The sequence below is a fragment of the Coloeus monedula genome (genome assembly GCF_965178545.1).
Source record: "Coloeus monedula genome assembly, chromosome: 2".
NCBI lineage: Eukaryota > Metazoa > Chordata > Aves > Passeriformes > Corvidae > Coloeus > Coloeus monedula.
In genome coordinates this window covers 34,314,341-34,329,357 of record NC_138782.1, presented here as the reverse complement: position 1 = coordinate 34,329,357, position 15,017 = coordinate 34,314,341, and the positions used below count along the sequence as shown (strand labels likewise).

The 15,017-nt window shown below is 48.5% G+C and overlaps 1 protein-coding gene across 1 annotated transcript in view; it reads right to left on the bottom strand.

Moving 5' to 3' along the window:
- Positions 1-15,017, bottom strand: part of MDGA1 (MAM domain containing glycosylphosphatidylinositol anchor 1) — a gene marked incomplete at both ends in the record, with an annotated part of 139,779 nt that overhangs the window by 26,768 nt on the left and 97,994 nt on the right. The window lies entirely within an intron of this gene.

The window sequence follows — 15,017 nt, the reverse complement described above, 5'->3', positions numbered from 1 at the left end:
AATCACTGCCGCAGAATTCATTCATTTGCTGCCTGGGCTGTGTGGCATTTCATTTGGTGTCTCACTGGGACCAGTCTGCTACCATAGTTCCTCAGCGAGCTTCTATAGGGTCCATCCTTGAACCCTAGCTCACACTGCCCTGCAGACCAGAGCAAGGGGTCTAGTTCAAGTCGATGGTTCTCTGGAGTCCCTCATAGGCTCCCTCTTCCTCTGATGCCCATTGGAAGGGGCTGAACTATGCTAGCTGAACCACAGCAGCTAAACATTGTTCAGTTTGCTAAGGCAGCAGGGCAGTTTCAAGAAAACAATGGGGAAAATATCGTTATCAAAATCACCACCACTAAAAATGATGAATTACATGTCAGTGAAACTTCCCTGCCATGGTCATGCTTGCTTGGCCGGGAAAGGACAAGAACGAGGATTGCATTGTGAAGATAAAATTTCCTGCCTGTTGCTGTGCAGTGCCTGGACCCTTGTGGCAAGATATATTACTGGGGATGCTGGTCCTGGTAAAAAGACCTTTGTCAGGACTTTCCATAGTCCAGCGTCCACTAAGCTTTCCCCTGCCTCTGATATATCCTCTAGGCTGAAGTTTTCATCACAAAGGCAATTCTCCTGACAGGCAGTCTCAGTGTTTGCCATTAACTCTGAAGTTACAGGATTACTGGAACGGGAGGAAGGTTTACAGCAAATCTGTCAGTGTAGAGTGTGTGGGGCAAGAAGATGGAGTGAGGGCACAGCAGAAGTGGAGGCCACTATCAAAGCAGGGCAGGGGGCAATGCCGATGTGGCCCTTAGTAAAAAGGAGTACATGCAATCCCTCCTCTGCTTGTCCCAAGCCCTCTCATATGTAACTCTAAGTTCAAAGTCAGAAGCAATGGCTGCTGCTGTAGAGCTTTCCAACACGGCCAGGACACATTGACCCACCTCCTTGATCTGCCCACAGTTTGGATGGTGCTCCCAAGGGAAGGGGCAGGGACTGGTCCCGGGGAACCCGTGGCTGCATGTGGTTCTCACAGTGAAAAACACTTCTGCGCCTGCCTTAGAGATTGTACCTCTGTGAGACCTTTGTGCCTGAACAGATCAGGGTGTAAGTTGCTTGAGGAACTACTTGCTGCAGTCTCCTCCCCCTCCTCCCCTGGATACCAGGGAGCAGAGAGCTGGGAGCTGTTCTGGTGCCTTCCCCTAGCTTGGTGCTGCCCTACAAGGTATCTGGAAGCAGTCCTAGTGAGCAGGACCAGGGCAGTGCCTCTGGAAACCAGAGGCACCAGGATGCTGCTGGGATCTGTTCATATCAACAATGCCCTATCTGCACACATGCAAGCTGAGTTCTGACCCAGCTGGCATTCCTACTGCTCAGCCCTCCCATCTGCAAGCCCTCCACACTGCTGCTCAGGCCAAGCAGTGGCAGAGCTGGCTCCCAGGGGCAGGCACTTAACCTGGGATCATTAGCACCAGACCCCCAATTATCTGGGGGAAGAGGAGCAGTCAGAAGCCAGAAGCAGGAGGCTGGAGTGGTACAGCTCCTGGCATAGGACCTTTTGGGGAGTGGAGTGTGACTGGGAGGGCTGGCAGCAGCTCCTCCTCACAGGCTGCCGTTTACTGGGGTGTTGGGAAGGCAGCTAGCAAATAGGAGGAGGTCAGGAGCCATTTCCCTCGTCTAGACATAACCTTTAGATGAGAAACAAAATGGAGAGTCAGAGAGAAACCTGAGGGTGAGATTCAGACAGTGCAAATTCCACCTCAGCCGGGAGTTAGGTGGAATTTGGGTACCTAAAGCCTCCGGGAGCAAGGTCAAATCATGTACTCTCCCACATCATCTAATCCAGGACAAAGTGAGAAATCAGGCTCCAGTCTAGACTGCAAAGCTCTGGATTCCCCAGTTGAGTCTATCCGTGGGGACTTGTGTAACCAAATAAATAACTGGCAGCCACCCAGGTTTGGCTGCAAACCAGAAATAATTAAAGGCACATATGCTTCCCATGCGTTGCAACCTCCCTGCTGTCCAGAAGAGACCTGGATCACTAGGTAATGGGAAAGGCACAGTCAAGGCTCAGCATGTATCTCCTCTTGGTGCAGAGAGGTAAAGTTTTATGAGGGTCTTTTCCCTCCACCAAATACTCTGTAGCTAAATCTCTCAGCCTATGTTCTCTCTCTATTCAATATGCAACTTGGACAGACACAGAGACTGGCTGCCAGCAAGACTGCCCTCTGCACATCTTTACTACAGTTTCTACAGTCCTGGCATCACAAAAGAACTGGCCCTGGATGTCTTTGGAAAGACTGACTCTTCTCTGTGAAAAGCAGCATGGGCCTTGAGCTAGCTGCAGCTGTCAGTAGAAATAGCCAGGTGCGCTGCCAGCATGGTTTAAAGGGCATGAAATTAGTGCAAGGGAGAAAAGGGGGAGCTCCAACCAGCTGCTTGCTGGCATGTAGTCACTAGCACAGGTCCAGCAAACAGAGACATAAAGGCCAAGGTCTGCCTCTGCATCCCCCTCCTTAAACATCCTTTGCATCCGCGACTGCCAGCAGCAGGCCTGTGCAGAGCTGCATGCATCAGTCCAGTAGGAACCCATTTTTCAATCCACTTCAATTGCCATCTGTTTCCCTTTCTCCTGCTCTGTGTGCTCTCTTGTCTCATGCTATCCTGGTATCTCCTTCCTTCCACCCCCTTCTCGGCGCCTCTCCGGATCATGTTGACCCAGTGCTCCAGTTTAATATTGCTGCAGTGCAGTTAATAAAGCAGAGGCTGGTGCAGAGGACAGGGAAACACTGGCCACCTTATTAGAGATGCTGAAGCCTCAGTGGAGGAGCTCATGCAACAAGCTCATTTATCACCAGGCTCAGGAAGCTGCCAGTGGGGCCAGAACAAGAGCACTGCGCAAAGCACAGCCTCGCCTTTGCCTTTACCTCCTTCCTTTCCCAATAATCTGAGGAAGGGGATGGGGAAAGAAAAACATCCAAACAAATCCACAGTTTCTACCAGCTGGCTGTGAATATCACACAGGCTGCAGAGGTGAGAATGTTCTTGTAGAGTGGGTCCACTAAAAACACCTTACAAAGGGCAAAATCAGCCCCATGTGGCTTGTGTGTATTCATGTGCCGTGTATGCAACCTGTCCCTTTCCCCTGCCACTGTAAGCAGGATTAGCGATCAGGGAGAGCTCACTCACACCCACTCAGCCACCAAATCTCTGGGAGCTGCAAACTGGGGCTGCCCTTTCTCATTCCTCACTGCCACCTACCCTGCTGGTGGGTACTGTCTGCCCTTTCCCTTGTTGTATCATTTGAGCCAGCTTGTGGTGCTTGCAGAGTGCTTGTCCCTCTGTAGCCAGCTGAGCTGGCCCGTGCACCAGGAATACACACCAAGAGTCTCAGAGACAAAACCAGGATGCCACACTACCCCTGCCCCTGCTTCCATTCCCAGGGGGGCACTGTCACATCAGAGGGCCCAAGGTACAACACTGCCACACCTACATTTTCTGTTTATAAAGGCTATTAAAGGAAAAAAACAGGACGGTGTTTTCAGACTGAAAACAGACTGAAGCAGCCATACTAAAGCTAAAAGATATTAATAAACACATCTGTCAAGAGTTACTGTTGTGGTTCTGCTCTACACCACCACAACAACCTACCTGTGCTGAGACTGGTGTGACTTGTAAAGCCATGCATGTGGTCTCACAACCAGCTGTATATTAATGCTAGTTTGATGGAGAAATTAGAAAGAAAATCTGTTCCATCACCAAGTCCCAAGGAATTGTTGCAAACACCAGCTAGAAAAATGTACATTAAAATCATGTACATTCCCCAACAAGCTGATCAGAGCAAAGGAACTGTTTTGCAGGCATCCAGCTTCCCAGCATTGCAATTCACTTGTGATGCTCTCTCTTAAATTGTCCCACTTCTTCAGCAACTTCTTAGCTCAGGGTACAAGCACTAGCTCTGCTTTCCAATATCTCCATTCAAATCCTTTCCACATATGCTCGCTCTCTCACCCTTTTTTCTCGAGCCTCATTCAAATTCCCCTGGCTGCTCCTTTCTGCAGCACAAAAGAGACAAGAGGTGGCTGCCTGCATTCCCACTCCATCCTCACTAGCTGCCGATATGGGCTGCTGGGAAAGCTCCAGCTCCATCCGCTGCCTCTCCTGCCTCTCTGAAGGCACAGGAGGCAGTAGATAAAGGCAGGTGGGTGTGGCGTGGCAGCCTCGCACTCAGGCTCCATCCTTCTGGCAGGCTCTTCCTTGCTCCCTGAACAGCTCCACAGAGGAGCACACCAGACAAATGCTGTCTGGGCACGTGTGCAGGAGGGGTCGCCTAAGCCCCCTCACTCTCCCCCTCCTCTTTCATCTGTGAGTGTCAGGACACTCTGGAGAGCAGACATCCACTAGACTAGGAGCTGTGGAGAGCCTGGTGGTGCAGGAAACACAGGTATCTGAAAAAGATCTGAAATGAAGCATAGGGCAATAATCTGGACAAAATAATCTTCAGATGCCTGTGTAGTTCATGGGCTGCACTCTTCAAGCAACCAGCAATCAAGGTGGTCTTCAAAGCTCAGTTTCTCAGCACACATAGACATCCCTGCTTAGCAAGGTCCAGGGACCAGCAGAAGGTGAGAATAGCAGTAGGGCACTTTCCTCCTGACAGGCAATACCACTCCGGGTGTGACAGAGCCTCCCATTTGTACCATGTCAGCCTGTTTGCACAGTCTTGGCTTCATTACACAGCTCTGTCCTAGAGTGCTGTAGGCATCATCTCTTATCAGATTTCCCCAGTGGCTGCCACTGTGATGACCTCATCCCAGCAAAGTTCAGCTAAGATACAGCTGCTCCCTTCCTAAGTGAGTGTTGTTCCCAAAGACCAGAAACAATCACACCATTGCCCTCAACATGATGGGACTGTGTCATGGGTTGGCAGTGTCTGTGGCCATAAACAGGTGACAGCCAGGAAAAGTACTCCCAAGGTACTGCAAGGGGATGAGCTTCTTTATGGTGCTGGTAGCAGCTCCTGGGATGAACATGGGGCTTGGCAGTGCCAAACCTCCTGCTACTCCAGCAGACATTCCTTGTCCTCAATTCCTGCCCCAACTGTGCCTTCAAAGCTACAGGATATGTGGCAGAGAGGCAACTTCAAAGAGTTTAGAAGCCATGGACTTCTTAAAGTAAAAAGAAAAAAAAGGAAATATGATTACAGAATTTATGTGTGCCAGAGTTTATAGTACCAGAGATTGAAAGCAAATTATCCAATTCTCCATCACTGGAGAATGAGTGCCCAGCAGATGAGTTTCACAGGTAGAAGTAATTTTTTGGGAAAAGAGGAATGAATTGCTCAGAAACAGGGTCAAGAGGGATGTAGGGATAGGAAATTTTAGGGAACTCTCTTGATCATGAGGCTCCAATATATTCCACAATGCTGGGAAAATATGCCATAAATCTGGCCCTTCTTTTCCCCTTTTTCCTATTCATTCTCTGACACATAGCAGTGGATTGAGATTGTGATCCTTGATGTCACCTTGGCACCACAGGGCAGAACAGAGGAAGATGTCTTCGACATTTCTTTTGAACACCATGAATTTGATGCTTGATTTCTGTATTCTGGCAGAGGGATAAAACCCCTCTGCCCCCAGAGTTCAGAGAAGGGCAGAGTATGGCTACAGTCTAGGACAGAGCAGGGGAGGTACACTCCTGGCTGACAGGGTCCAGTCCCCTGTCACCAGAGGGGCTGCCTCTGCTTATTAATTTTATGTATGTATCAAATCCCATCTTAAAAGTGGTTTGTTCCCTTTAGGCCTGCCCCTCTCCCTGGACATCTCTTCCAGAGCCTGACTGCCCTAATGTTCTCATTTCCAGACTGAATTTATTCACATGCAGATTGCACCCAGTTATCTTGTGCCAGAACTGTCCTCTGGCTTCAATGGCTCTTTTCCCTCGCTGCTGTTTGACCCCCTGATGTTTTATAGACAGCAATCACATTATCACACTACTTCTCAGCTTTTGCTTTGCTGGGCTAAGCTGGCTGAGCACTCTGTGACTTCTCTTGTAATACAGACTCTCACTTCCCATGATTGACTCTACAATATTTTTCTGCATCATCCCACTTGCTGGAGTTTGGTGCCCCAGCCCTGCATACAGGATGCACTGGCAGTTCTCCACCTTGGCCCAGAAGTACCTCAAGTTCCATTTAGGAGTACACTTGCCCTTTCTCACACCTGCATCTTCTCAGCAGCTACTTGAAGTCAACTCACTTGTGCAATGCACTCATTTCCCAATGATGAGCTCTCAGCCTGCAGCACCTTCTGCATGTATGACCCTGCCTTTGTACCACTGCATTTCATCCCACCAGAACCACTCAGTTAGTTTTCCATCTTTCAGATCTTTCTTCCAATCCTTCTTGATCCTTCACCAAGGTGGCATTGTCTTCCAGCCTGGTGTCAGCTGCACAAAATTTCAAGAGCACAATCATAATAGAGGATTCTGTACTCACTGGCTGGTATCAGCTGCAGGGAAGATGCCTGCCTACTCTGGAAAAACCATTTGGGTAAGTTTTGGGTAATGAAGAAATTTGGTTTGGATATGAAGATAGTCATTGTGATGTTTCTTTATAATCTCTCATCAAACTTTGTCTGTCTGTCACATTGAATTAAAATATTTTCCTTGGTTAGTACTTAATCACCATCTTGGATGGAAATGATGTCAAGCATTAACCTCATCAATTAAAGGCTCAAGGTAAGTTTAAAGTTGCATTTATTTCATTTTCCTTGCTTGACAACCATTACTCCCAAGGGGTTTCCAAAACAAATAATCACATTGCAAGCACAAAGCTGGCATTTCCCAGACAAGCACATTGGTGAACTGAAATTCATGCTTATGTTTTTCATCAGCCAAGCACATGGGTTCAGATCCTGGGATTAAGCAAGGATGGATGGCCAAAGCAAATCCATTATTCAGTCTAAATGAAGAGTCCTGGAAGCTTTTTGTACTGAACTGTTTTTTATCAGGAGGCCCAATTTCTGGGCTGAAACATTCCCAGCTCCAGAGAGAGAAGCTACTGTGACCTTCAGTGGCTTCTGAGGACAGCTGGAGCCATCTAGGCTGGAAGTCAGTCTCTCTCTCTCTTCCTCCTGCACAGGCAATCAGCTGCCCATCCTCATTAGGTGCCAAGAGCAGCAGATTATGGCTTCCTAGAGAAGCCAAATTGGTGCTGTCATGAATTACTGTAAGTGCTTGTTCCACACTCTTCAATAATGTCTTTCATTAGGATCTGATCAGAAAGCAATATGTATTTTATTAGCGTATGTTCCCTGGTCTAAGGAAGAGCAGACCTAGCCTTCACTCTGTCAGAGAGGCAGTTAAGCACAAGCCTTTACTAAGGTTCTGTTCTACTGTCTCACAGCCTTATTTTCAACCCTGAAGGCACATGCAGTCCTTCTGTTTCAGACTGGAAGCTCTCTACTGTTACTGCAAGCTCCTACCTGTACCTGGCTATGCACCGCAGAGCCTGAAATCCCCTGTCTATTGTATGGGCACGAGCTGGATAAGAGACAGTATCTCTCATGTTCCTCCACATCCCCCACTTGCAGAGAGCAATGGTTCCAGACTTTTTCGAGCCTCACATCTGAAACTCAGCACTGCTCAGTGCCTTACTGGACCCAACTTTATACCCATGCCTACGTCAGTAAGCACAGTCTCCTCTTCTGCCAATTTCCTTGCACTGGACACATCTGCTTGCAGCCAGACCCACCTACGTGTCTATGCACTGTGCTGTCAGCACTTCTGGCTCCAAGATAAAAAAGCAATTTGGCTCTGCACAGCCCAAGTCTGCCCAGCTGCGGTTAGGCTGAGCTCTGAGCCACTTTGCCTATAGTATGGGTGCAACTTGCAAGCAGGACATGCTCCACCAACAGGAGTTGCCATCTCCCAGGCTTCTTTTCTTGGGTTCTCAACAGAACCTGGCAGACCCCTCTGCTAGGGCACCTTCACCCTTGAAAACAACTAATAAAGGACAGGGCTGATGCTTCCTGGAGCAGAAATAGCCTTTTTGTGTGACTCTGGACTTTCCAGTCTGGTACCTGAAATGAAGGTATATAGGTAAGCATCATTCCAGCCTCTAGGCTGTCTACAAAGAGGAGGCAGAGGCAGCACAGCATTTGCAGAGAGAGCCATAAAGCCCTTCACATTGCTCCATGCTGCCTGCTTCATTTCTTTATGATACACAGCCAAAACATCCATCTAGTGCCTACTCCTGCTCCTTTGTGACTAGCTATGGGAGAGACCACATCCCTCTTCCAAACCCCTCCTCTTCACACGCTCTTATCTCCAATGTGTTCTAGGAAGTGAGAGCCGGGGAAAAAAAGAAACAAAATCAAGAACAAAACCTAAAAAGGAAACAGAAACAAAAGAAAGAAGAGATGGAATACAGGAGGGGGAGCATGAAAAGGCACAAAGATCCCCAAAGAAAAGATGGTGGAGCAGTAGGAGGAACATGGACTGACTACTGAAAACAACAGATGAGCAGAGTAAACAGGCAGAAGCTTCATCACTGCCTATCAACAGGGACTTTAAGGAAAACTCAGTACTAGCATGTATCCCTTGAAGCCACCGAAGGAGTGTGAAAAAGAGATGGACAAAAAGGACTGACTTTGATACCTGGTAACCATTTTTCATTCTGCACTCAGCTTTGCAAAACACAAGCCAAGAGCCTGCTGGATACGAACAAGCACAGTGGTGTGAAAACAACATCTCCGTCCTGCAAGGCTGCTGTGAGGGGTGTACTGGCTTGGGGAATCTGATTATCTCTTCTCTTACATTTTTCTTACCCCAAATGAACACTGAACAGTGGTGTTGGAAGCTAGAAATACATGAGATTTTCCTTCTAGATGTGTTTTAAGATCATACGAGCCTTTCTGGCAAGGTGATTTGTATTGTTCTTCTCAGCCACTCTATTCCAAACACAGCTAAAACTAGGACATCTGCTTGGATTATTCCCTTGTACTAGGAAAGCTAAACAATATCCTGCTTTCTTTCTTGCCCAGTCAAGTACTTGAACGGCATTAGGAGAAGTACTTAATGGAAAGTTAATGTTAAGACAAAATTTCTCTGCAAGGCACCTTATGAATGGCAAGACACCTTGTAAAACTGTCAGCTACCCTGTTTTGGGCAGGTTACCTTACGCTTTGGATCTGGGTGAGACAGAGGTGGTTTTCCCCATAGGAGCCCTCACAATGCCGTGCTTTGTGTGGGTAGCTAGAAAGAACTTGGTAACACATCAGTGTTTTGGCTACTGCTAAGCAGAGTTCCCACAGCACCACCACTGTCTCTCCAACACTGTCCCCTCACCAGAAGGCTGGGGATGGGCAAGATCTTGGGAGGGGACATCATATCCAGGACTGCTGATTCAAATTGAGCAAAGGGATATGAAAGTATGAGTATGATATTTGTCTTCCAGAGCAAGTGCTACATGTACTGAACACCTGCTTCCCAGGAAGGGACTGGACATTGCCTGCTGATGGGAAGTAGAGAATCAATTGTTTGTTTTCCTTTGCTCCTGCACATGGCCTTATCTTTGGGTTATTAAACTGCCTTTATCTTGACTCATGGTTTTCTCAATCTTATTTTCTCTCTCCCTGTCCTGCTGAGGAGACGAAGGATAGAGCAGTTTGGTAGGCAGCTGGCATCTAGCCAAGGCCAACTAACTACACTTTACTTACTTTGGATAATCACAGAAAAGACACCTTAAGACTGAGGCACAACTAATCCGCCACTGTTCGTATTACTAATTTTCCCAACTAACTGATTAAAAATGATCTGTGGACTAGGGAAAACCAGCTCAGGAAAACCATGTATCATATTGAAGAGCAATTTGTGAATGCAAAAAGACAGAATTAATCAAACTAATTCATTAGTTAAGCATCATTTGCTAAGCTCTCATGGGCAAAGGGAAGAAGTCCCAAGAGTGGCACTGGAAACTGTTAGACTACCAAAGGGGCAAACCTTATCCCATGGCTACCAGTCATTTCCACTGAAATCACACCAGACCCACCAGTGCTGGTCAGGCCCGTGCCAAGCTTCCCTGGCCACCCTCATAGAAAACATGCTGATCCTCTGGCTGACAGGGCCAACAACAGCCACAGCCAGGCAGACACCTCCACCTGCAGTGAGTAATGGCCAGGGGAAAACTCCCTTCCTTTGTGCTGGGTGGAGGCTCTGCTGTTGTCCACTTCGCCAATAGAGAGCACAAACCTGAATTGTGGAAAAAGCTCCTTGTTTCCACCCCCCACCAAACATTCAGCTATCCTGGGATCTTCCCTTATAACACAGGTGGAGAAGATGTTGTTCTAGCAGCATCCTCTGTGACAGATTTCTAGGGATGAAAAGAGAGATGGCTCAATGTGCTGTCAGCTGCAGTGACTGATGGTGTGTCCCATTTCCAGGCAGCAGAGAGCACAGCTGAGGTAAGATCCTGCTGTCTTCACTCCCACGTGCCTGTGGCAAAGTCACTGCTTCACCTCCAGGTCCTGCACAGCAATCTTACCAAGCTTCAAGGACTGCTTGTCCACCATATACTATTGATCAGCCAGCTCTCCTTCCACTGGCACGTGGCTCACACTCAGTCCCAAACCTCTCCCCCTCTTGCAGCCTAGAAAGGCAGAGCCTCCTCTCCCCTCTCTTGCTTTCCCTGGCTTTGCATCTTGGTGGCTGTTCAAACCATCCACCAAGCACACCTCCCACTGACACTGGCTTATTTCTGCATCCTTTTCCACCTCTTCCTCAGGGCTGAGTCCTGCCCAGCATCACGTAGGCCACTAGCACAACTGAAGGCAATTGTCTTGAGAGCACAGATACAATCTGCCTATTCTCACTTCCTGAACAAAAGTTGAAATTAAAAGAAAGAGCATCAGTAGGGAGATAGGATAGTTAGAACTAAAAAAAGCCCTTTTTCCACTACAGAAAATGTCTCTGCAGGTAGATGGAATTGCGTTGATTTGACATCCCATATGACAGCAGCCTGTGATCAAACATCAAACTGGGAGACAAGGTAGGCAAAAAAATAAGAAGAGGACTAGAGAAGCTTTCTGACAGATGTGACTTATAAGCCATCCTGTGACAGAAGGTCGGCTTTGAGATTCAGTGCTGGGCAAACACTGTGAAGCCAAGCCACTGGAGTCCCCAGCCCCAAAACCAGTGAGATGGGACCAGCAGAGCCCATATCAAGTGCAAGGATGAACAGTAAAGGGATTTGGTTTGTCACACCCCATGGGTATTTCGGTCCACACAGCACCTCACATGCAGCCAAGGCCACCAAGTGCTGCTTCAGGAAAAGCCACACTCCCTTCCTGGCTGCAGCCAGCTGGGACTGTGATACTCTAGGTAAAAGGACTCACACATCCTTGTTCCAAGTGCCCTGTCTGTGTCCTACCCTGGACATCAAACTGGGCTGTCCAATTAAGCACCCTGTCAGCTGGAGGTTTTTTTGGTGGATGTGGCACCACAAATCTATTCCCTTTTTCCAGGTAACGCCAGGTCAGTGCACCACAGAGCACATTTTATCCAGAGCAGGATGGGTCCCTTCCTAGCCCACAAGCTGCAACTCTTCTTCAAGCTTTTCATTTTCTAGTATGAAAACTAGGACAGCCCTGACTGCTTTTTAGTTAAGTCCTAAATCAGATATCACCTCCTCAGCTCTTGCAGCATCCTCCAGCTGAAAACCCCACTGCAATACTACTGTGGGAATGCACAGGATAGGGCCAGTGAGGTCACAGTGCATCAGAGAGCCTTGGGATGAGGGCTATGGACCCAGCCTGGTCTGCAGCAGTTGCCTTGGCAATGGCAGCATTGTGCTGCGGAGCCAGCAAAATGTCAGAGCCTTACTAAAGCGAGTTCAGCCACCCTGAACTCTGCCTTGTGCAGAGCTGTCTCCTTACCAGGTGTCCCCCTGCTCTGAGGTGCAGCCCACAGGCAACCCCCCAAGGCGCCAGCTGCTCGTTTTCCCAGGAATCTTTGCCTGAAGCCACCATAGCATGTGCAGAAGAAAAGGAATTTTGTTCACCTCCCAGGATACACGGCTGGGCTGCTGCAAGACCCAACACCTGCTCAAGTATATCACCTTTCTGCAGTCACAGCCTTTTCCAATCTGGGACCCAAAGGCATTCTCAAGCAAACATTTATGGGAAAATGTGGGTGGGTGCACTGCTTGTTCATCCTCCCTTTTGCTTAGTACCACCCCCTGCTCAGCATGTAAAGAGTGGGAGAGACACCCGGCCCTCAGAGGGGTGGCCGGCTCCGACAGCTAATGAAGCCAAAGACAGGCAGCAGTAGACAGACAGTGCTGAAGTGGGCTCAGAGGAGAGAAAAAGAACAACTCAGAGGCAGAAATGAAGTGATACAGATCCACAGGCCGTGGGCCTCGGCATACAACCTCTCCTGCTGCGTTGGGATGGCTATCAGCGGAGTTAACCTTGCACTCTAATCACAGTCATTAAATTCCTGCTAATGCCCCTGTCCTATGTCTGTCCAAACAGCTCTGTTATCTGTCACCTCCCCACATGGTGTGCAGGCTCCCCACTGCCGCAGCTCTCATTAATGCTGCTCTGGCTGGCTGATGAGGCAAGTGGCAGCCGGCTCCCAAGCCCAGATGAGTTTTGGAGACAGCAGGGAATGTTTATCCAACATGGAGGGGATGAAAGTACAAACAAAGAGAGACCATACAATTACTCAGGCATTGCACAGGGCCAGTCTCATTAAAGACAGTCTTCCTGACAGGAATTAATCTGAAGTGACAACCCAGTGAGCTAATTTAGCAGATGGGTCTGGGGCCTGGCCCAGTGCAAATTTCAGGGGTCTGTCTAGCAGGTAGACTGAGACTGCTCTGAGGAGGGGAAAGCCAGGAAATATGTAAAGCTGGCCCAGTTTCTGGCCCGAGCCTGTGTGTGAGAAGGTACAGAGGAGACTGCAGCCTCAGGTCGCCTTGAGGGGAGCAATGAAGATTAAACTTTTGTACTGCACCAAGAGCTTCTCCTTCCTCTTTCTCTTGCAGCCTCAGGTCACAGATGGGTTCCAGCTCATTGAGTGCACAGTTATTCTGCCACTATCGCCCATAACCATAACCACCAGCCCAGCTTAGATCTTTCCTCCATGATGCAACCTGCTTGTAGTACTAGAATGGCTTTTCATTTCTCTTTAATGTTAGAGCAGAGCCCTGGGATGGGTATAAAATACACAGCGAGAAACAAGCAACTTAAAAGGCTTTTTATTTTTTAAGCAAAGATCTGGTTTGGGGAGGCTGCTTTGAATCCCCAAGCAATGAAAAGCATTTTCACTTGGAATGCAGTACTTCGGTGCCTTTTCTATGCTGCAAGAATACAGGGAAGAAAAAAAGCTGACCACACAAATAGCCAAAAAGCCTCGTGGCATCTGCCCACAACCAAACCACCCAAAGCTGTGACCTCATTGAGGTCACTGGCAGAGGTGAAGTAAGGTGTTTGGCATTTGGATCAGTTGCCTTGCAGCAAGAAAGGGAAAACCTCCCAAGCTGTCAGGACAGACAGCTGTGAGGCCCCTGCTGTTTTTCACTGGGCATGTTTTCCCCTCTGATTTGTCACTCAGCAATGCCACTGCCCAAGCCCACCTGAATGACAGCCTCCAGGAAATAACAGCCTCTTTGCCGAGATATAGAGTAGAGGCTTTACAAGAAGCTTGCTCCAAGTTGCTACCATATGCACTTTCCTGGGTCAGTGGCTCCAAGCTGTCAAGCTGCTTATCAGGTTTTAATCGAAAGTTAATTCTTATTCTACTGGAACTGGTGCGTCTGTTGTGTCTCTCAGCCTGCTCCACAGCACTGGGATCAATCAGCTCTGGTGGAAGTGCATCTGCCCATCTTGCTGGGAGCCCCCATGCATTGCTTAGGCAACCAAATTCCCCCAGACTGCTTACAACCCCCCCAGTAAGGCCCTAGGAAGCTGCTGAACAGGAAGAATTGGAGGAGGCACGGCACCAGGCAATTAATAAGCAGCACTCTGACTCTCACCCAGCCCCATTTTCAGCAGCTGCAGCAAGCAAATTTAATTCAAGGGTTCCCAGGTGCCCTGCAAAGCATCCTGCTACTTAGGGATCTTCATATTACATATGCCAAAAGTTCCTTGAGCATACCAGGGAGTGTGAAATGAAAACTAGCAAACCAAATTGCAACCAGTGGGCATCCCAGCTGGTTTCCTTTTGGGTTCCATCTCAGCGAGAGTTAATTCTCCTCTTTCCATCCCCTCTTTCCCCTGACAGCCCCTCACCATCCCAAGACTTCAGGCTGCCACATTAGTTCATCCTTAAGGTGCTGAAGAGCCCCTGCCATGAACACTGAGGCTGCGGAGCTCCCAGGACTGGGGAGAAGGTGGGCTGGCTGGCTGGCTAAGCTTCCACCAGCTTGATGCTGGCAATAAATCTGTTGCATCTGGCCACGTGTAAGGCCCATTTCACCTAAGGAGAATATTCCAATTCAATCTGAGCTCCCTAGGAGGATTTTTGTGCCACCACAGCTGGTGCCTGGAAAGCCAGCGTATCCAGTGAGGATACTCTGGCAAACAGCAGGCAAACAGCAGCTCCACATTCAGGCAGACAAATCCCCTTTCTTAAGAGCTCTTCAGTCAGTAACCCTTTTAAGCATTTAAGGTTTTCACAGTTATATTCACTAAGGTCACTATGTTTTGCAGTCTAACAATGGAACAGAAGGATGCAAAGCTTAGCCCAGGTGGCCCAGCACAGAGAAAAAGGTGCCATAAAGCCGCAGAATCTGCAGGACATGGGAGAGGGTGATGGAGCAAGGAAAGGAGTGAAAGATCAGAGGGTGTCACAAGGGTGCTTGGAGTCCAGGTGAGATGAGACATCACAGCAAAAACGCCAGGAAGGCAGCACATGAACACAGGGAAGCAGTAGGCTGGATATGAGAGGGGATGTGATCCTCTGCAGCAAGGAAATGAAAAGGGCTCCGTAAGACCTCCATATGGCTCATGGAGGTGGAGACCTCACCAAGAAAT